Genomic DNA, 21,720 nt, shown 5'->3' on the forward strand with positions numbered 1-21,720 from the left:
TACTTTGGAACTAATAGGTATAGGCAAAGATTTTCTCAAAGGAACCCCAGCAGCTAAGCAACTAAGAGATAGCATAGATAAACCAGACTTCATAAAACTAAAAAGCTTCTGCACAACAAAAGAAATGGTCTCTAAGCTGAAGAGAACACCCACAGAGTGGGAGAAAATATTTGCCAGCTACACATCAGACAAAGGACTGGTAACCAGAATATATAGGGAATTCAAAAAACTAAATTCTCCCAAAATTAAAGAACCAATAAAGAAATGGGCAAGTGATCTAAACAGAACTTTCTCAAAAGAAGAAATTCAAATGGCCAAAAAACACATGAAAAAAGCCCACCATCTCTAGCAATAAAGGAAATGCAAATTAAAACCACACTAAGATTCCACCTCACCCCTGTTTGAATAGCCATCATTATCAACACCACTAACAACAGGATGTGGGGACAAAGGAACTCTTTTACACTGCTGGTGGGAATGTAAACTAGTACAACCACTCTGGAAAAAAAGTTGTAGGCTTCTTAAATATCTAAACATAGATTTACCATATGATCCAAGCATACCACTCTTGGGGATATACCCAAAAGACTGTGACACAGGTTACTCCAGAGGCAACTGCACACCCATGTTTATTGCAGCACTATTCACAATAGCCAAGTTATGGAAACAGCCAAGATGCCCCACTACTGACGAATGGATCAAGAAAATGTGATATTTATACACAATGGAATTTTATGCAGCCATGAAGAAAAATGAAATATTATCATTCGCAAGTAAATGGATGGAATTGGAGAACATCATTCTGAGTGAGGTTAGCCTGGCCCAAAAGACCAAAAATTGTATGCTCTCCCTCATATGCGGACATTAGATCAAGGGCAAACACAACAAGGGGATTGGACTTTGATCACATGATAAAGCGAGAGCACACAAGGGAGGTATGAGGATAGGTAAGACACCCAAAAAACTAGATAGCATTTGTTGCTCTCAATGTAGAGAAACTAATGCAGATACTTTAAAGCAACAGAGGCCAATAGGAGAAGGGGATCAGGAACTAGAGAGAAGGTTAGTTCGAGAAGAATTAATTTAGAAGGTAACACACATGTACAGGAAAGCAATGTGAGTCAACTCCCTGTATAGCTATCCTTATCTCAACTAGAAAAAACCCTTGTTCCTTCCTATTATTGCTTATACTCTCTCTTCAACAAAATTAGAGATTAGGGCAAAATAGTTTCTGCCTGGTAATGAGGGGTTAGGGAGGAGAAGGAGGGCACAGGGGAGTAAGGGATGTTCGGAGAGAAGAGGGGAACAATGACCCAAACATTGTATGCATATATGAATAAAAGAAAAAAAAGATATTTTGAATGCAGGACCACATTGATATAATTACACGTATGTATATAAATAGCTATAATTGTTCTAGTTTATTAGTTATTGCTGCCAATCCTTTGTCTAATTAATAAAGTTCATCATAGTGATATATGTGTAGGAAAAACATAAGTATAGATTGGGATGAGTATTATCAACAGTTTCAGACTTGGAACATATTCCTTGATGATAAGGGGGAAGGGTGCTACTGTACTTCCTTTATACGTGACAGTAATCTGAGCACCTACATGTATTATCTCATGCAACCCTTAGAGAAACACTGAGCATCAAGGAGGTCAAAGAAGGGACCCCGAGACTGTGAATTAGAAGGAAAGGCATCCAGTGGGGCTCAAGTGAAGTGACTGAATGGGGAGAGATAGATCAACTTGTGCTTCTGATATGTGGGCTGTGTGTGTGTGTGTGTGTGTGAGAGAGAGAGAGAGAGAGTGTGTGTGTGTGTGTGTGTGTGTGTGTGTGAGGGTTTGCTCTCATAAGTTAGAGAGACATTTATATAATGTTGACCAAAGTGTTCAATTCTGATGTTATGTTTCCCTGAGACTATGGTCATGATCACTTGGAAGTTGTTAGTAGTGTAGACTCTGGTGTTACATGGACAATATGATGGCCAAGGAGGGAATGCTGAGGGAATGAGAAAGTTACTTTAGCATTTACTTGTTAATGACTCCTCAATAGCCACCATGTTCAAAGCCCAGGAAAGGAACTGATGAATAGATCACTCATGGCACCTGTCCTGAGGAAGCTTGAGATGTAGTGGAGGAAGTCAAGCAATGAAACATGAGATGATATGGTGTGCTGAGTGCTCTGAAGGGTATTATAGGCACAAGGTGCTGCAGGAGCACAGGGCAGTGGTACCTAAGCCTGGTGTAAGGGCATGGGATCACTTTCCATGGAGACCTCTCAGCTATGACTTAGACTCTAACTTCCTATGACTTAGACTTCTAACTCCATTGCTTTCCTGTGTCCAGAAATCCTTCTAGACTCCAATACTCCAAAGCTTATACTGAACCAATAGAAAGGCCAAGCCCAACAATGGACAGCTGGTAGGGCCCACAATTTACCCCACTTCTTTTCTTGCCCTGAATGAGAAACATGCATAGCTTTGACTGCTCTGTGGCTACCCTTTGCATGTTTCCCTGAAGGATGGAACCAAAGCAATGACCTTGATCTAGGCACTGATAAAGTTGATTAGGTTGAAAAACTGCAAAATCAAGCATGGTGTTAAACATATTGAAACTGTCCTTGGCCCTGAGCCAAATCCTACAAACCCTGACATAAAACCAACAAGCCAATCCCTCTTGTGGACATGACTGGGTAGAACATCTCCTTTCTTACTGTCTATCTGGAGGATGCTGATGCCCTCTATAAGGATATCTCCCTAGTTAATGCTTTGGGTGGATTGTGCTGGCTTTTTAGAATCCCAACCAGGTACATATTGAATGATTTTGGCAGTCTCTGGAGTGAATTCCCCTCCTCACACCTTTGGGGCAACTTCAGGTATGGTTTGGTTAGAGAAAATAATTGAGAAAAAACCCTTCTTCCTTTATATTCACAATCCATTCCCATTCTTGTGTCCACTGTGCAAGGACACAAGCCCATTTCCATTGTCTCCATTCACAAGTCCTGCTTATATCCTGATGGTACAGGGAGGGTTCTAGGCTTGGCTGCGATGGCCACAGTCCAGACTCTACAAAGCCTGTAGGAGTCTGGCTAGCTCCATATGGACATCCATGAGATGCTGTTGGACAGTAGTCCTGTGAAAGCCATGGAAGCTCTCTGTGCCTGCAAGGCATCCCTTTGCCATGGACTGGTAATGGCAGCAGAGTTGTCATCCATAACTCTAGATATAAAGGGCGACTCAGACAGAACTTGTTTGTAGGTGGAGAAACTGAGGCCAAAAGAGAGGTCAGACAGAACCACGGCTCAAAGGTGAGTGCTTCAACTGCAGGTGCTGACCCTGTCAGAGTCCATCAGAGTCTTCACACCTCTCCTCCAAGATTTCCCTGATCAGATAAGGTTGGGTGCCCTTCAGGGCTTGGTAGAGTTGATCTTTGCAGGCCTGGTTCCAGGACTGGCTGAAGCTGAATAGCTTCCACATTTGGCCTGGCTTGGTAGCCTCAGCCTGTGCTTTCTAATATTGCTCTTCACTCAGCACCTGTCCATACAGCTTGTCCAAGACAGGGTCCACTGATGTCATTCATGCCACCAGCTGTTTCTGATGTTGTTCTATGAAATGGAGCAAGGTGTGGGTATCTGGGAGGGAGGGTGAGACTGGCAGTGATTAAGAAAATTTTCCACCATAGCCTCTACATGTGATCCCTACTTCTAGCTCTTTTCACTAACCTCATTGGCATCCCTGGTTTCCATCTTTCTCTAGAAGGTATTTGATTACCAGAAAAGCACCTCTGTCCTGTCTCATGCCAGCCTATTAGTCTGTTATTCTGCCTGAGCAGGCAGAGGGGTTCAGGATGGGACATTGTGGTTATAAGTGGGTTGGAGCTAGGGCCATCCCAGGCTGGAGTAAGGGGATAGGGAGGAACTCTGCCTTGGACATGAATGTCTCCAACCCTATCCCTGGTGAGATTGGTATCAACAGGGTCCCCTTCTTTTATTCTGTCTAGGACTTTATGGTATACCCTGGTACTATACATGCTCCTGTGACTTCATGCAGCTGTTACTTACCCATGAAGGTTGGAGCAACAGGCACAACTTCAGGCCTGAAGTCTCCTGGAGGAAAAGAGAAATGTAGGAGCAGAATGGCACAGGTTGAAATTCTCACCCCCTCCTGAGAATCTCAGATTTCTGAGAACAAGCTACAGATAAATTCTAATAGAATCTGGAATAAGGACCAAAGTAAAGTATACCCAGAGTGGGCATACATTGAACAGACCCTGAGTTCTGTATGACCTAACAATGCAGTGAAGTGGGCACAAGGACCCAGGCTGTGTTAGAGCCCTGGGTCCATTGGGATGGAGAGAAGTGGTGTTCCTCATATACCTGTGAGGACAGCATTCGACTATTCTCACTTATGCAGCATCTACTGAGAAAGTTGTGAGTGGGTGGCCAAGAATTCCAAAACTAAAAGATAAAAAGAACTGGAGATTTTTAAGTTGCATAAGGAAGACATAATTAAGGTCATCATTCCAGTCTTCCAGTACCTGAAGGCTTTCCCACGAGGCAGGAGATTAATTCTGGTGAGCTCCAAGTGACAGAATGAAGACTGATAGGACAAAGAGGCTGGCATAACATAAGGGAAAGGACCATTTTGCTGCTGTTATTAAGGATCACTGCATGTGGCATACTCACATCATTTTATTTAATCTTTCTACCTATCCTACTAATTAGTTTTATGATTTTCATTTAATATATTAGAACCATAGACTCAATAAGTTGACAGCTGGTGTGTAAGTGCTGGAGTGGGGCTCAAACCTGGTCTGATAATGGGCTTGTTAGTTCCCCACTTGTGGTTGTATCAAGACAAGGCAAAACACATCATTTTTCACTGCTTGGTAAAGACCGTTGTTGTAGCTCAGGAGATGCCACCACTACTGTCTGACAGCTGTTAAGTGGCTAGTTGTCCTAGCATCACTGAGAAGGGGATTGTGGCATTATAGCTGTTGGTGTTGAACTAAGACCGTAAGATTTCTTCACTATTGAAAGTTCATTATTTGATTTCCTCTTGTTTACCTAGTGAAAATAATGCCCGATCCAGGAGTGAGTATATGATGATGGCAAAACAGGTCTTACCCAACAACCAACCAGAGAGCTACCTAGTGCTTATTCCTTCATTTTACAGCCACGCCCATGAGAAACTGTGCCAAAGACCTTTGGAATATTGAATCTTTAAATCAAGAGTGACATGGAGATACCAATGTGAATGAGAGAAAATGGGACTCAGAATCAGATTGACTGGAGTTTAAGTTCTGGCCATAGGAGATGTCGCACAACTTGATAAAGTCATAAAATTTCTCTGTGCTACTCCTTCTCACCAAAAAATTGTGACAATTCACAAAGTATCCCTGCCCCTCCCATTTGTTCACTTTCTTTCTTCCTATGTGAGCTCCTGGCCTGCTGGTTTTACCTGGTTTTAGCAAAGTCTCCCATACTATGGTCCCATCTTTCTTGTCTCTCATTTGCAACCTGATCTCTGAACCAAAATAGCCAGTGAAGATCTCAGAGAAAAGCTGGGATTCTCCAGGGCTCCAATAGCAGAGGCCCAGTTCCTGAAGACAGAAAGAGTCACCATGGGAGAAGCCATTGTTCAATCTGCAAGTGAATTCTCCCCTTGGCCCTCACTTTTTTTGGCCCTACTCAATTACAGAGACACTGGTTATTTTCTATACTCAAGTTAAGTGACACTTTCTGACTATACATCCTGACCCTGGAGGATGAGGACACAGATAGATTCCCCACTTAAGTCAGGGGTCACACATCCTAAGTCTGATATTTTCCCATACCTGTTGAATTAGATTACTTCTTCTCCATCTTCCCAATGCATCCAATCCCTCATTTCTTTAGCCAAAACCCTTATTACTTATGGTTTCTAAACCCAATGCACTAACAATCAATAGAAATCTAATAGAAAATCCATTAGAAATCAATAGAAATCTAGTAGAAAATAGAAAATCCATTAGCTTTATAAATCAAATCCAGGGCAGAGCTCTTTTTTTTTCTTTTATTATTCATATGTGCATACAAGGCTTGGTCATTTCTCCCCCCCTGCCCCCACCCCCTCCCTTATCACCTACACTGCCCCTTCCCCTCCCCCCCAATACCCAACAGAAACTATTTTGCCCTTATTTCTAATTTTGTTGTAGAGAGAGTATAAGCAACAATAGAAAGGAACAAGGGTTTTTGCTGGTTGAGATAAGGATAGCTATACAGGGAGTTGACTCACATTAATTTCCTGTACATGTGTGTTACCTTCTAGGTTAATTCTTTTTGATCTCACCTTTTCTCTAGTTCCTGGTCCCCTTTTCCTATTGGCCTCAGTTACTTTTAAGGTATCTGCTTTAGTTTCTCTGCGTTAAGGGCAACAAATGCTAGCTAATTTTTTTAGATGTCTTACCTATCCTAACCCCTCCCTTGTGTGCTCTCGCTTTTATCATGTGCTCAAAATCCAATCCCCTTGTTGTGTTTGCCCTTGATCTAATGTACACATATGAGGGAGAACATACGATTTTTGGTCTTTTGGGCCAGGCTAACCTCACTCAGAATGATGTTCTCCAATTCCATCCATTTACCAGCGAATGATAACATTTCATTCATCTTCATGGCTGCATAAAATTCCATTGTGTATAGATACCACATTTTCTTAATCCATTCGTCAGTGGTGGGGCATCTTGGCTGTTTCCATAACTTGGCTATTGTGAATGGTGCAGGGCAGAATTCTTGATTCAAAAACTTACTCCAAACGTGCTCCTTCCACGGTTTCCTAAAACTCAGTAAATAAGAGGACAGTCTCCTGAGCACTTTGGTTCCCAAGTACATCATCCTTAACCCCTTCCTCTTTTTCTGTGATAATTTCTAGTCCACTTAGTCCTGTTGCCTCTTCCTCCAAAATAAGTTTAGAGATTTTTACAAAGACTGTAGTCCTTTGACCTTGGCAATTGTCAAAGTTTCAGTTATCCTGAATCCAACACTGCTTTCCATCTCCACTGCTACTTTCCTTGTCAAGCAACCATGAACTCTCACCTGAGGTAATGCAACAACAGCTTTTTGACTTATGTCCCTGCTTCCACAACTGTGTTTATCATCCATTGTTGCCTAGCAGGAAGGGGAATCTACTTTTTAAAGACAGACTCTCACAGTGGTCCAGACTGGCCTTGAAATTGCATTCTTCCAGTCTCAATCTCCTGACAGCTGGCATTACAGACATGAGCCACCACGTCTAGTTGCCAGTGGCATCTTTATGAAAATAAATCAAGTCATGTATTACCATGGTTAAGATACTTCAAAGGGCTTACCATTGATTTCTCTTAGAGCAACATCATCAGTCCACATCAGGGACAATTAGACCAATGATCCAGGTGGACCAATGAACCTCTGGAAGCTCTGGTCTGATTTCTTTTTTTACTCCTTGCACTAAGTTCTACCACCCTCTCCACCTTTCGTCGCCTCTAGGTGTCAAGCTTGCTCCTATCTCTGTGCCTCTGCATACATCCCTTTTGTCTGAACCACTCTGCTGTAAATACTCATGTGCCTAAACTCTTCTTGTCACTGAAGTCCCAGTGTAAGCGGCATTTTCACAGAAATGCCTTCTCTGGCCACCCAGTCCAAAATATCCCAGGCCACTATCTCATGATGCTGTATTTGCTCTTCAGCACTTGGCATTACTGTACTTAGTCATTATTTCTTTAATTATCTGTGCAGTTACACCTGCTAGGATGTCAGCTTCCCAAGGGAAGATATCTGTCTCTCAGGCTCACTGCACTATCTCCACTGAAGCACAACCATGGCACTGGACTAATGTTTGTTGAGTAACAGTTCCAGGTCTCTCTATTATTCTTTCTTAACAACTGACACCACAGGAAAACTCCAAAATATTCACCTGTGAATTCTTGTTTCTCAACTCAGAAGACAAACATCACTTCTTCCAAACTACTGGACATCTGCTCTCCCTCATCTTCATTCTGTTATCTCTGAGTACTTATGTTTTTCTTTTGCCACTTAAGGAAAAACAAACCTCACTTGCACATTTCTACAGACCACACTGCTGCTCTGATATTAACTGAGTGTTGAATGTGTCACATTCCACCTCACTTTACAAATAAAAATCTAAAAACTAGTCATGGGGGATTTCTTACCAGAGCAAATACTTCTTTTTGTAGGTATAATTTTTGTAAATGGGACATTTCCTGACTAGGGAGGGAAATAAAGCAGGATATTGGGGTTTTTTCAACTGTCCCAGCTGGATTTGATTTGATTCACTAGGTTTCATAAACTGTCCCCTGGTTTTCAACTTGTTACAAAGACTAATAGTCTTTTTGCTTGGCCATTGCCTGTGTTACAGTTGTCTGATGTCTTTGTCCTGAGTCACAGATGATGCTACACACAGCCATTGTCAGACACTTCAGACTCATTTCACTCTCATTCTACCCTGGTCCATCTACAGACAACCATTCAGTGGATACTTCTCTTAGTCTAACCAGACAATGTGGAAAATATTTGTGTTGCTCAGCTTTTACCTGAAGAAAGCAACTTAAAGTAGGAAAGACATATTTTGGCTTCTAATTTCAGACGTTTCAGTAAATGTCACTTGGTACATGGCTGATTCCCTGTGGTGAGCCCAGAACATTATCGTAGGAAGGGCATGGTGGAGAAAAGCTGCTCTCCTCTTATTAGTCAGGAGGCAGAGAGGGCACAAGACATACCCTTCAAAGGCACACCCCCAGTGACTCATTTCCTCCAACCATGTCTCTTCTCCTGAAAGTCATTCAGTATGAATTTATCATGGATTAACCCATTGTGAGCTTAGCATACTCAACCTAATCAGCTCTCAATAGCGCCGTAGCTGGGGTTCAAACTTTAATACATGAAGTTAAGGGGACATTTCATGTCTAAACCATAATAGAGATAAAGGTTTGGATATGATGGATAAATGTCCAGTGGCCCAACCTCATCTGCCATTGTCTAAGGATGTGTGTGTGGAGGTAATGAGAAAGAACAAAAAGTAGCCCATGGGTCCAGGAACTGAGTTGAGGCTTACAGGTCCACCTCAGTGTCAGTATAATCTGGCTTGAGCCTGAAGCTCAACCACACTGTCCCCTGTTGGATGTACACAGGAAGTCTATTCTTGACAGATTAGCAGGCTGCCTACAAATGCCATATATCTCCTCTAGCACACACTAAATGAGTGAGTATCTTCAGCAATTTCAGCTTTATGCTTGTTTTAATTTTCCCTCTGTAGAAATAAGATTTGTTGAGATTCCCAGTCATTGATTTATCAATGCTTTATAACACTTAACCAAGAGAAAATGTTTCCTAGACCCTCCCCTAAGTTTCCTAGCCAAGGCCCAAATCATACAGTAGTTTCTTTCCAACACCTTTTCCCCAAGGCTCCCCATGAGTTCTTTGGCTGCAATAAGTAATAAAGCCAAGTGTATTTTGAGGACAGGTGTGCTCCTGGTGCTTTTTGGCTGGAAGGCATTTGCATCCTACAGCCCAAACACTTCCCAGTGCTCCCCAAGTCATGCCCATCATCCTCCAAATCAGAATGTAATTCTGCCTCCCCCCAACTTTCTTTATTTCAATTGTTGAACCATTCTTGCTCACCTCATCCTCACATGCTTTCTGCCCAAACCCAATATGCCAGTCCCTGGGAAGCTCTGAGATCTGTCCCATGGGTTCTCCCAAACATGCTTTGAGATCATGATGAGAGATGAACAACTTCCTGCTCACCTGGGGGATGATTTCCAGCTTTCTTGAACCAGACACAGGATAGCAGAGATCAGGTAAAGGGGACCTGGTGGGGGTGGCTTATATATTTGCACAAGCTGGAACTGCTTTTCTTTGTCATTTATGACTCAAGGAACACAAAGAACAGTGACTTAGATTTCTGCCCAAATGAATCTGGTTTGATAAGGTGAGATGGTGTGTCAGTGTGAGTACATTTGTGTAGGTACAGAACGGTGACACCATTTCTGTACTCCTCTGCCACTCCTGTGTTCTGCCACACAGAGACCCCTACTGGGTCTGTGTTTAGGGTTAATGTAAAAAAGAAAGGGAGCATGTGGAAAAGCTACAATTTGGGGTTGGAGCTTTCCCACCCTATGACTCCGGGAGGGTGGTTGAAAAAGGTTGTCCAGACATAAGTAATGGAATAGTAAATCCAGTTGGGAGACTTGTGGAATGCGAGGACCAGACCAGAGCTGAGCAGAGGACAGGATTATTCACTCCTATCAAAGTTCCTGCTTACAAGGGACTCAGCAATACTCTAGGGAAGAATCCCTTTCCATTAGTTTCTATGACTTCATTTCATGTTTACTGTGATTCCACCCTGTGCTCACCTTTCTGGTTCTCAGTGTCACCTTCCAAATGGTGCAGTCACTGGGAATCAGGTAGAGGTGGAAGGTGACTTTCTTAGGACGGAGGTGACAGTAGAGCAATGTGGTGGAGGTGATGGGGGATTATGCACTAGGCATCAGTGATTATCCTCAGTAGAACTCCCACTGGGGAGAAGCTGGGGTTTTCCAGTACTGTGTCATGTGGCTTCACTCTGGCTGGCTTCTCCAGGAGCAACCCGTCCTCTTTAAAGTGTACCACTTGGAACAGGGAGATGTCTGCAAGCCCCTCTGTCAAGGAGAGGATTTGATAGGTGTGGGTTTTTCTTATCTCCACTGATTTAGACTTGGCTGGGGCAGTAGGATCCTAGGGCTTAAACTTTGAGAACTTCCTGGAGGAGCACAGTGCTATGTCCTCCTAAAATTTATATGTTGAAATCTTAACCTTCCAGTTGAAGGTGTTAGGAGGTGGAGTCTTTTGTGAGGTGATGAGGTTATTGATATAGAACCCTCATGCATGGGATTAGTGTCCTTATCAAAGAGAACCAAGTGATACCTTCAGCTATGTGAATACACAGATGGAAGGCACAATGTATGAGAAAATGTATACTTGCTAAACACAGAATTTCCTGGCATTTTTTATTTTGAACTTAGAGCATGTGTAAAAATTCTAAGATAATAAGTGAATTTTATTTTATTATAGCAGCTCAATAGGACTAAGACACTCAGCATACAGCAAAGGACCATGCGTGGGTGAGGGACCTTTAGGAAATGCTGTGAACAATACTGTCTCTAGGGTGGGGGCACCTCAGGAACCTTAAATCTTGAGCCCAACTCAGACACCTAACTCCTGGCCCTGGATAATGGTTACCTGTGTTGCTGGGGATTCTATAACACTGAATGATGCTGGCAGATTTGACTCTAGGCAGGTAGAGAACAAAGAGGACGAAGGGGCTGTGGGAAAATGGAATGACCAAGGGCAGTCTACATTAGTCAAGAGTTTGACTACCACTGAAACTCTTCACTTTGGGAGGATTTCATTCTCTACCATTATGTTGGTGTTTGCAGGAGGCCAGCTCAGCCTCCCTCCCAGGAAGCTACTATTCCTGCCACTGTAACACAGGTGTGCAGCCATGACTTGACTAAGTGGGGGATCCTAACCAGGACTTGAGTCCAGAGGGTGAAAGCTCAGGTGAACAGACAGCTGCAGATCAATTTGCCAGTAGCAATGGGGTCAAGGAAGATCCCATAGTTGATTGTGTCTGCAGCAGAAACCTCTCTATATTTTTCTTAATGTGACCTTGACTGTGTCCTTGGGTCTCAGCATCATCATAGTTTCACTATTTTTTTTCTTTTCTTAGATTTGTTGGATAACCTATTATTAAGTCCATGGTTAATCAAGAATGTTCCAGTCCACTCCTTTGTGCCTCAATCAGGCAGATGGATAATTGATTTCTTTGGTTGCGGCCTCTGACAAGTGTACCAGGTGGGTATCTTTGAGCCTCTACAGAGAGCATGAGGCCTAAAGACCTATAGTGGGAGAAACACTGGCCAAACACTAGTCCACCCCTGTGTTGCCTGGCAACCATTGCAATGCGGGTGGTTTCTGGGCAGCAGTATGTCCTTCTACTTGGTCTAGGGTATTAGTTGGCTTGAACATTGGTCATAATATCACTTTAGTTAATTTTGGAAGGGCTATGAAGACCATAAATTAGCTTTATCATTTTTTAGCTTCATTTTTATATGAGAACTAATAGTTATAATATTAAAAATAACTTGCATATCATCTGAGAAGATGAGGAATTCATCTATGATCTCACTTATCCAGTTATTACTATACATCACCTATTATTATCATTCTCTTTCCCATTATAGCCATTCTCTCCAGAAATACTTTTCCCATCTTAGTCCAGGTAGCTTTCCCCCAGCTTTCTTCACATCATTTTAAATCGTTGCATGCCTCTCTTAGGTCTTTTTCATGGACATAGTGTATGATCCCTGCTTGTGGAGGCATCACTCTAACACATCGTCTACCTCTATTATCAGCTTTGAGTTAGCACTATGAGAATTAGTACTGCAATCCATGCACTCCTACAGAGAGCTTTTCTATTTGAGTTACTGCTGCAGAATCAACAAGTATGAAGGGATGAGAAAGGGATGAAGAAGGATGTGATCTTTCCAATTGCATCTCCAATAAGTGATTCTGCTTGGCACTGCCAACACTAGCAGTAGGTGAGGGTCTCATGTGGACCTCCACAGCACTGGAGTGTCCTCATGTACCAGATAGGGGCATAAAATCAGGTGAGGAAAGTGCTTTTCCTAAGGCCACACTGCCAACCACAGCCAAATCACCACATCCTGGCACTTATAGATGCTCTATGCCATGCTAATTCTGGCTGAATTCTGGCTGAATGCTGGGCTGCTCCAACTTACCCTCCTGCTAGGGTGACCAACTGCTCCAACTAGCCCAGGAGTTGAGAGGGTTTCTGTGATTCAGGACTTTGAGTGGCAAGATTAGGAATCAAGCCAAAGCAGCTATCTTTAGACTCATTCAGGACACACCCATGGGAGAGCAGGGGTCTGTGGGCTTGGAAGGAGATGGGAAGGGGAATGAAAGGGACCAAAGACAGGACCAGTTTCATGAGCTAGTGCAGGCATTGAGACCTTGCATTGAGAAGTACCTAGAGCTCGGCTTAATGCTTTTATGTCACTTTCTTGAAGTTCATAATCTGTTTTGACCCAGGGCCCTCTGTTTTCATTTGTGGGCCCACTTGTCTATAGGAGGGTGAGCTACCCTGCATGTAAGGCCCTGAGGTGAAGCTGAGATCTAGCAAGAGAGGGAGAAAACTACCTGTGGAAAGATACAACTCAATATAGGACCTCATTGTGATGGTGAAGAAATAGAAAATGCCCAGTTCCACAATAAGGACTGCCTTACACTATAAGGCCATTGTTTCCAGGACAATATCGCTTCCTAAACAACAGACAGCAGAGATTCCTAGAATGAGTTCTGACCAGCTCAGGGCTTGGTATTCTAGCTGGGCATGGCAGATTTAAGCAGCCTTTTGCATTTACCTCTTGCTCTGTGCACAAAATCCATGGGATATAAGTCTTGTCTGGCTCCAGAGTGAGGTCCAGAATGTAGTCTAGGAAAGGCTGGTAGTATATGACATGGATCAGGATTGGGATGGGGTAGAGTTGAAGTTCCTACCCTGGGATTAATAGGATCTCAGTTAGAATCCCAGCTCTTGACAAAGGTCTTTATCTTTCTGAGTTTCACTTTCCTTATTGGTATACCAGAAGAAAACCATAGTATGTGACTTGCTGGGTTGTCATGACAATTGAGGTGATATACAACCAGATGGAAGTGATTTGCATGGCACCTGGCACACACTGCTCAATAATTGTTCACAGTTGTTATTAGCCATGTCCCAGGATTCCTCAAAGGATGATCCCACCAGGTAGGTGAAATCTCTGCTGTCCAGATCTGACCTTCAGTTGGATGGGCTTTGCCTAGATTCCTTTGTACTCAGAAGGTCTCCAATTCCTTGGGCAAATTCCATTTCCCAAGCCAACATGATATATGAATGGGATTGACCAGGACATGGCTAGTGTGACTTCCCAGTTAGGACAGGCTTACTCACCAACCTCTGAGAGTGGGAAGTAAGAAGAAGTTGTCACAGGATCTAAAGGTAGACTATGTACCCACTGGGCTCTGCTGGTGCATTCTGGCTCAGGGCCTTCATTGCATGATCAAACTACCAGCCTAGAATGTTCTCCCATTGCACAGTCAAGAGTTATGGCAGCCACTACTGATGAATGGATCATGAAAATGTGGTATCTATACACAATGGAATTTTATGCAGCCATGAAGAAGAACGAAATGTTATTTGCTGGTAAATGGATGGAATTGGAGAACATCATTCTGAGTGAGGTTAGCCTGACCCAAAAGACCAAAAATCGTATGTTCTTCCTCATATGCAGACATTAGATCAAGGGCAAACACAACAAGGGGATTGGACTTTGAGCACATGATAAAAGCGAGAGCACACCAGGGAGGGGTGAGGATAGGTAAGACACCTAAAAAATTAGCTAGCATTTGTTGCCCTCAACACAGAGAAAATAAAGCAGATACCTTAAAAGCAACTGAGGCCAATAGGAAAAGGGGACCAGGTACTAGAGAAAAGGTTAGATCAAAAAGAATTAATCTAGAAGGTAACACACATGCACAGGAAATTAATGTGAGTCAACTCCCTGTATAGCTATCCTTATCTCAACTAGCAAAAACCCTTGTTCCTTCCTATTATTGCTTATACTCTCTCTTTAACAAAATTAGAGATAAGGGCAAAATAGTTTTTGCCAGGTATTGAGAGGGTGGGAAGGAGAGGGAGAGGGAGGGGGCAGAGTGGGTGGTAAGGGAGGGGGTGGGGGCAGGGGGGAGAAATGACCCAAACATTGTATGCACATATGAATAATAAAACAATAAAAAAAGTTATGGCAGGCATGGCCCCCTTGGTAAAGCTCCCCTCTCCCTGCCAGATCTTGATGACTCAATAGTAGAAATGATGAGTAGAACCCCTGGACCCAGGTCTCACTAGTAGAAGAGGCAGCATGGTTGTAGTAGAGGCTACAGTCATTATTCTATAGATGGGAAAAGTAACTTGTCTTAGCTGTTGTTTGAGTCATCACACCCTTTACTCTCTGAGTAGGACTCCACATCCACCAGAGCTATATTGGGCTTTCCTCTATCTTGCTTTGGAATCTTCCCCATAGAACAACTATGTGATTCCAGGACTCACTGGGCTCTGAGTTTCCAGCCTATTTTCCCTGTGCATGTTCTCCTTGTGAGCAGCACCAATTGTTTATTGAGCTTTTGTGACCTTAAAATGGGATTCTCCTGTTCCTGAATACTGGACACTTCTTTGCTCTTTTATTTGCTTCATTTTTTCTTTCTAGTAGTCTATAACGTATTCTTTTACATACATGTTTTGTTTGACAATATTTCATTCGATAATATTTTAAATTGTACACTTAATATATAGTTATTCAATGCCTTTAAACCATGGCAACAATAAACGTATGGAAGATCTAGGATGGCACTATTAATATAGCAACCAACTTGTAAATGAAGAATTTTAGATGTTACCTTTTCTTTTTGAATCAAAATGTACATATCATAAATATGTTCCCAACTTTTATAAGCTTTGCCATGAATGTTAATCAAATAATTGTATCATCAACTTAGTGAAACTGCATCCTCAGTCATAATTTCACATGGAAAACCACATCAAAATCTTTTTTACTATCTCATTAAATTGATAGAGATGTGGTCCCTGGCACCCAGCCATGGCTGTGTTTCTTCTGATGCCAACTCTACCTAAATGATCTAGGGTGGAGAGCCTGCGTCCCAACCCCTGTCAACAGCATAGCTGTGACGCCCCATCCTGCTGCCTTGCAGTCCTGGACACTCTGGTGCACCCGAGGCCAGTCCTGAGCAATGCTGCCCTGGCCACCCGAACACTGCTGCACCACACCTGGACCGTGTTTTCTGTCTCTGTCGTCAACGCTGACAAGGATAGAAGCATTTCGGCATATTAACCTGGAGAGCAGTATTCTGTACCTGTCTGAGCAAAGCTCCTGGAGTCCTTTAACACTCTTAATGGTTCTTGTAGAATTGAGTAAATATTCAATTGAATAATTACTCAAAATATTCTCTCTTTTTTCAAGTAATTCTACTTGAAAAGTAGAATTAAAATTATTAAAAATTATTTAAGTTTTATTAAAATCCCTTAAGGGGACTGCAGCTCAGTGGTAGAGTGTGAGCACAGCATGTACAAGGTCTTGTGTTCCCTCTCCAGTACCACTCAAAATTAAAAAATATAATGAATTTTATTAAATTAAAAAAAATCCATTAGGTTCTTTCAGAGTCACATGGTCAGGGAAGCTTAACCTAAAAAGGTGTTCCTCACTACTTTAAATAAGCTTAATCAGCTATGAGAACAATAATGCTGATTATGTATCATCTGTCATTTTGATTACCAACATCATTTCTTATTAATTCTCTGTAACACAGAGATGTGGTTGAACAATAACAATTGTTAATAGTCATGCACTCTTTGGCCCCAATTTATCTATCTCCATATGGACTGACTGTTTTTCTTGGATAATTTGCTGCATTTGCCATATTCCTGATACATACAAGCAACCTAGACATGCATTTAAATACTATGATCCCAAGAATGGTGTTATAAATGCAGCATGTACATGGTAAATGTATTTACCTATATAAGGCCTTTTGTTCCCCATTTTAAGCAGCACCCTCATATTTGTTTTTAAAAATATTTATTTCTTTGTAGCTATTTTGCTCCTTGACAATAGAGACTGTGTCTCTTCACTTAACTTGATGATCACCAGTTCCATCTGTTTTCCTGCAGATGACATACTTTCATTCTTCTTTATGGCTGAATAATATTCTATTGGGTATATGTCACATTTTGTTATCCATTCATCATTCAATGGACAACTAGACTGATTCTGTAATTTGTGAAAAAGCTTGCTATAAACATGGGCGTGCAGGTATTGTATTATATGTAGATTTGCATTTTTCTGAAATATACCTAGGTGTGGTAGAGTAAGATAATATGGTAGTTGAAGTTTTAGAGGTTCTTTTTGAAGAACCTCCTTACTGATTTACATAGTGGATGCACTAATTTACATTCACAACCAAGAATATGAAGGGTTCTGTTTTCCTTGCGTCCTCACCATTATCTGTTGTTTGTTCGCTTGATGATAGCCACTCTGATGGGAGTGAGATAGAATCTCAGTGTAGTTTTGATTCACTTTCTCTTCATGATTAAGGATGTTGAACTCTTATTCAGGTAGTCATTTGGGCATTTGTTCTTCTTGTTTTCAGAACTATATGTTCGATTCATTTACTCATTTACTAATTGCATTGTTTGTTCTTTTGGTGTTTAATTTTTGGAGCCTTTATACATTCTGGGTATCAATCCTTTATTCAATAAGTAGCTGGCAAAGATTTCTTCCTAATCTGTGGGTTGCCTCTTGATTCTGGTAATTATTTCCTTTGCTTTGTAGAAACTTTCCAATTTGTTTCAATCTCGTTTGTCAATTCTTTCTCTTGTTTTCTGAGCAATCGGGGTCCTCTTAAGTAAGACCTATGCCTTATCTTCAAGGGTCTTCATTATGGTTTCCTCCAGTGGTTTCAATGTTTCCAGGATTACATTTAGATATTTGATGCATTTTCTGTTAATTTTTGTACATGGTGAGAGGTAAGGTCCAGCTTGTCTTCAACATGTGGATATCAGCTTTCCCAACACCATTTATTGACGAGGATGCCTTTTCTTTAGTGTTTGTTTTTTGTGTCTTTTACAAAACCCGATATCTATAACTGCATTAGGCTTCTTTCTGGGTCCTTTATTCTGTTCCATTGGTCAATTGTTTGTTTTTTGGTCAGCACCGTGCTATTTTTGTTATTATGGTTCTGTAGTGTAATTTGAAGTGAGGCATTGCTATACTTTCAACATTGTTCTCTTTGCTCAGAATTGCTTTGGCTATTTGAGATCTTTTGTGGCTTTCATATGAATTTTAGGATTGATTTTTCTATTTCTGTGAAAAATGAAATTGGGGTTTTTATGGGGACTGCATCTGTAGGTTTCTTTCAGTAGTACAGCCATTTCAAAATGCTGATTCTGATACACCATGAACAAGGGTGGTCTTTCCACCTTTTGATATCTTCTACAATTTCTTTTTTAAGTGTGGTATAATTTTCATTGTATTTTCAGCACCTTTATTGTTTGGTATATAAGTTTTTTGAGGATATTGTGATTTCTTTCTAGCCTGTTCATTGTTTGTATATGGAAAATCAGCTGATTTTTTATGTTGATTTTGTATCCTGCTACTTTGCCAAAAGTGTTTATTAGATTTTAGAGTTCTTGGGGGGCCTTTTAAAAATACAATCATTAATTTAAAGTCTTTATTTCCTATTTGTATCCATTGTATTTCTCTCTTTTGCCTTGTTGCTCTGGCTAAGAATTCAAGTACTATATTGAAGAAATGTGGAGAGAGTGGATACCATTGTCTCATTCCTTCCCTCCAAGGAAATAGCTTCATTTTTCCTCATTTTGTACAATATTGGCTATAGATTTATCATATATATAAATAACCTTCATTATGTTGAGATACATTCCATCTAATTCTAGTTTATTCAGGGCTTTCATCATGAAGTGATGTTGAATTTTGTCAAAGGCTTTTTCTGAATCTATTGAGATAATCCTGTGACTTTTTCCTTTTATCCTGTTTATGTATTGTTTTATGCTTACTGATTTGCATGAGTTGTATCCTTGGAATGGAACAAGCTTGATCATGGTGTACAATATTTTCAATGTGTTGTTGAATTCAGTTTGCAAGGATTTTTCAAGGATTTTTCCATCTATGCTCATCAAGGAAATTGGTCTGTAATTCTATTTTTTCTTGTGTCTTTGTGTGGTTTTGGTATCAATATAACCCTACCTTCATAGGATGAGTTTTGTAGTGCACCTTCCCTTTCTATTTTATGGAATAGAGGAGCATTGGTGTTAGCTCTTCTTTAAAGACATGGTAGAATGTATCAGCAAATCCACTGGTATGGAGCTTTTTGTTAGAGATTCTATTACTGCTTTAATCCTCATTGCTGGTTATAGTGCTGTTTAGGTGGTTTGGGCAGGTTATAGCCATCTAGAACTTTATCTATCTTGTCTGTATTTTCTAGTTTATTAGAATATTAGTTTTCAAAGTATTCCTAATGATCCTCTGCATTTCATTGGTGGTTAGCGTGAGATCTTATTTCTTGTCTCTGATTTTACTGATTTGGGGTATTTGGGTCTTTTCCACCTTTATTTTGGTTAGTTTGCTAAAGATTTGTCCATTTTGTTTATATTTTGACAGAATTGCCTTTTAAAATGGATTCTTTCCATTGATTTTTTAAGTCTATATTTCATTAATTTCTTACCAGCTTTTTGTTATTTATTTCTGTCTACTGCTTTTGGGTTTTATTTGTTTTTGTTTGTCCACAAGCTTCAGGTTATTTATTTGGGATCTCTTTGATTTTTTAATGAAAGCACTCATAAACTTCCTTCTAAGTACTGCCTTTTCTTTGTCCCAAAGTTTCTGTAAATTGTGTTTTCGTTGCTCTTTCAATCTATGAATTAAAAAAATTTTGCCCCTTATTTCTTTGATATAATACCAGTCATTCAAGAATGAATTGTGTATTCTCCCTGTGTTTGGATGTTTTGCGTATTTTCTCTTGTTATTGATTTGTAGCTTTTTTGCACCATAGTCTGAGAAAATACAGGAAATTGTTTCCATTTTCCTAACTATGTTAAGACTTCCTTTATGTCCTAAAGCATGATCTATTTTGGAGTAAGTTCCATGGGCTGGTGAAAAGAACGTGTATTTTGTAGCTGTGGGGTGGAATACTTTGTAGATCATCTGTCCATTTGGTCTATAGTGTCATTTAATCCTGAAGTTTCTGTGTTGCTTTGTTTGGGTAATCTGTCTTTTGGTGAGAGTAGGATATTAAAGCCCCTACTATTCCCTTGTGGGGGTCTATCTCTGCCTTTACATCCAGTAGTGTTTGCTTTATGAAATTGGGAGGGGTGATGTTCAGTGCATATATGTTTATGCGTTTTATTCTCCTGATGGGTTATGTCCCTTTTCAATATAAAGTGACCTGACTAATTCTGGCTTGAAGTCTGCTTTGGGTCAGATATGATTATAGGTTATTCTGCTTGCTTTCAGGCTACATATATTTAGAAAATCTGTTTCTAGCCTTTCATGCTAAGCCTATATTTATCTTTGCATTGAGGTACATTACTTGCAGGCAACTAATACTTGGGTCTTTGTTTTGAATTTAATCCATCAGGTTGTGCCTTTGATTGGAAAACTGAGACCATAAACAGTCAGAGTTATTATTAAAGGGTATGTACTATTTTTGCCATTTTATTGGTTTATAGTACTTGTACTTGTTCCATTTGCTTATCTACTCATCTAATGAGATATATTCTTTCCTGTATTTTGTGGTTGTGTTTATCGTCCTTGGTTTGTGTTTGTGTGTGTGTGTGTGTGTGCATGTGTGAGTGTGTACGTGTAGAATTCCTTTAAGTATCTTCTACATTCCTGGTTTAGTTGAAATAAATTTCTTTAGTTTTTGTGTCCTGAGGAATATTTTTATCTCTCTGTTAATCATGAAGCATGCCATTGGTACAATGATCTAGGTTGGCGGTTATTCACTCTCAGAGCTTGAAATAAATCCTTCCAGGCCCTCCGTGATTTTAAAGTTTCTGTTGAGAAAACTGTTACTATTCTGATGGGTTTGCCTTGATTGGTGACTGGTGCTTCTTATAGGAGATTTCGATATTCTTTCATTTTTCTGTATGCCCAATGGTTTAACTATCATTTGCCTTGGAGAAGTTCTTTTCTGGCCTGTTTGGAGTCCTAAAATCCTCCTGTACATGGATGAGCCTCTCTTTCTCAAGTTTTGGGATGTTTTCTGGCATTATTTTATTGAATATGTTTTTTATCCTTTTAGCTTGTATTTCTTCTCCCTCTTCTGTGCTTACAATTCATTGGCTTGGTCATTTAGTGGTATCTCAGAAGTTCTGTGTATTCTGTTTTACTTCCTTACTTTTTTCGCTCTACTTTGTCTGTTTTTTTCTAACATATCTACCTGAATGCAAGCTCTAATATTCTGCCTTCCATTTGGTTGAGTCTACTGGAAAGACTTTCGTATTTGACTTATAGAGCTTTTCATTTTCAGGATTTCTCTATTGAATTTCTCTTTCATGTCCTGCGTTGTCTTCTTTATTTCTTGAAATTCATTCAGGCATTTGTTTGTGTTGTGTAATTTCGTCGATCATTCCCATAATCATTTAAAAAATTCTTTGCCTGAGATTTCATCTGTTTCATTGTCATTGCTGTTTATTACTGTGGAATTCTTGAGTTTTGGAGGAATTACCTTGCTTTGGTTCTTTTCGTATTTCTGTTTCTGTGTTGGAATTTGCACATTTGAGGCCAGGTCATTGATTGGAAGTTTAAAATGACCTGTAGTCTTTCAGTTGAAATATTCTCATTGTTCAGGCAGGTCAGTGTAGTGGCTGGGTTGAGGTGCTGTCTCTTAGCACTAGGCTGAAGTCAAGTTCGGTAGCCCAACATTCACCCACACTCTTAAGGCACTAGTTCTCATCCTCAGCACTGCTCAGATTAAGGAAAACTAGCTGTTGTCTCTTGTAGAAAGGTCAGTTTTCTGCTTCTGAGCTCTTTTTACTAAAGAAGCTTCCCT

The 21,720-nt window shown here is 40.6% G+C and overlaps 1 pseudogene; it reads right to left on the reverse strand.

Moving 5' to 3' along the window:
- Nucleotides 1-3,343: 3,343 nt before the first annotated feature.
- Nucleotides 3,344-21,720, reverse strand: part of LOC109684891 (NACHT, LRR and PYD domains-containing protein 1-like) — a 58,982-nt pseudogene continuing 40,605 nt past the window's right edge.

This window comes from Castor canadensis, chromosome 11 (genome assembly GCF_047511655.1).
Source record: "Castor canadensis chromosome 11, mCasCan1.hap1v2, whole genome shotgun sequence".
Classification (NCBI taxonomy): Eukaryota; Metazoa; Chordata; class Mammalia; order Rodentia; family Castoridae; genus Castor; species Castor canadensis.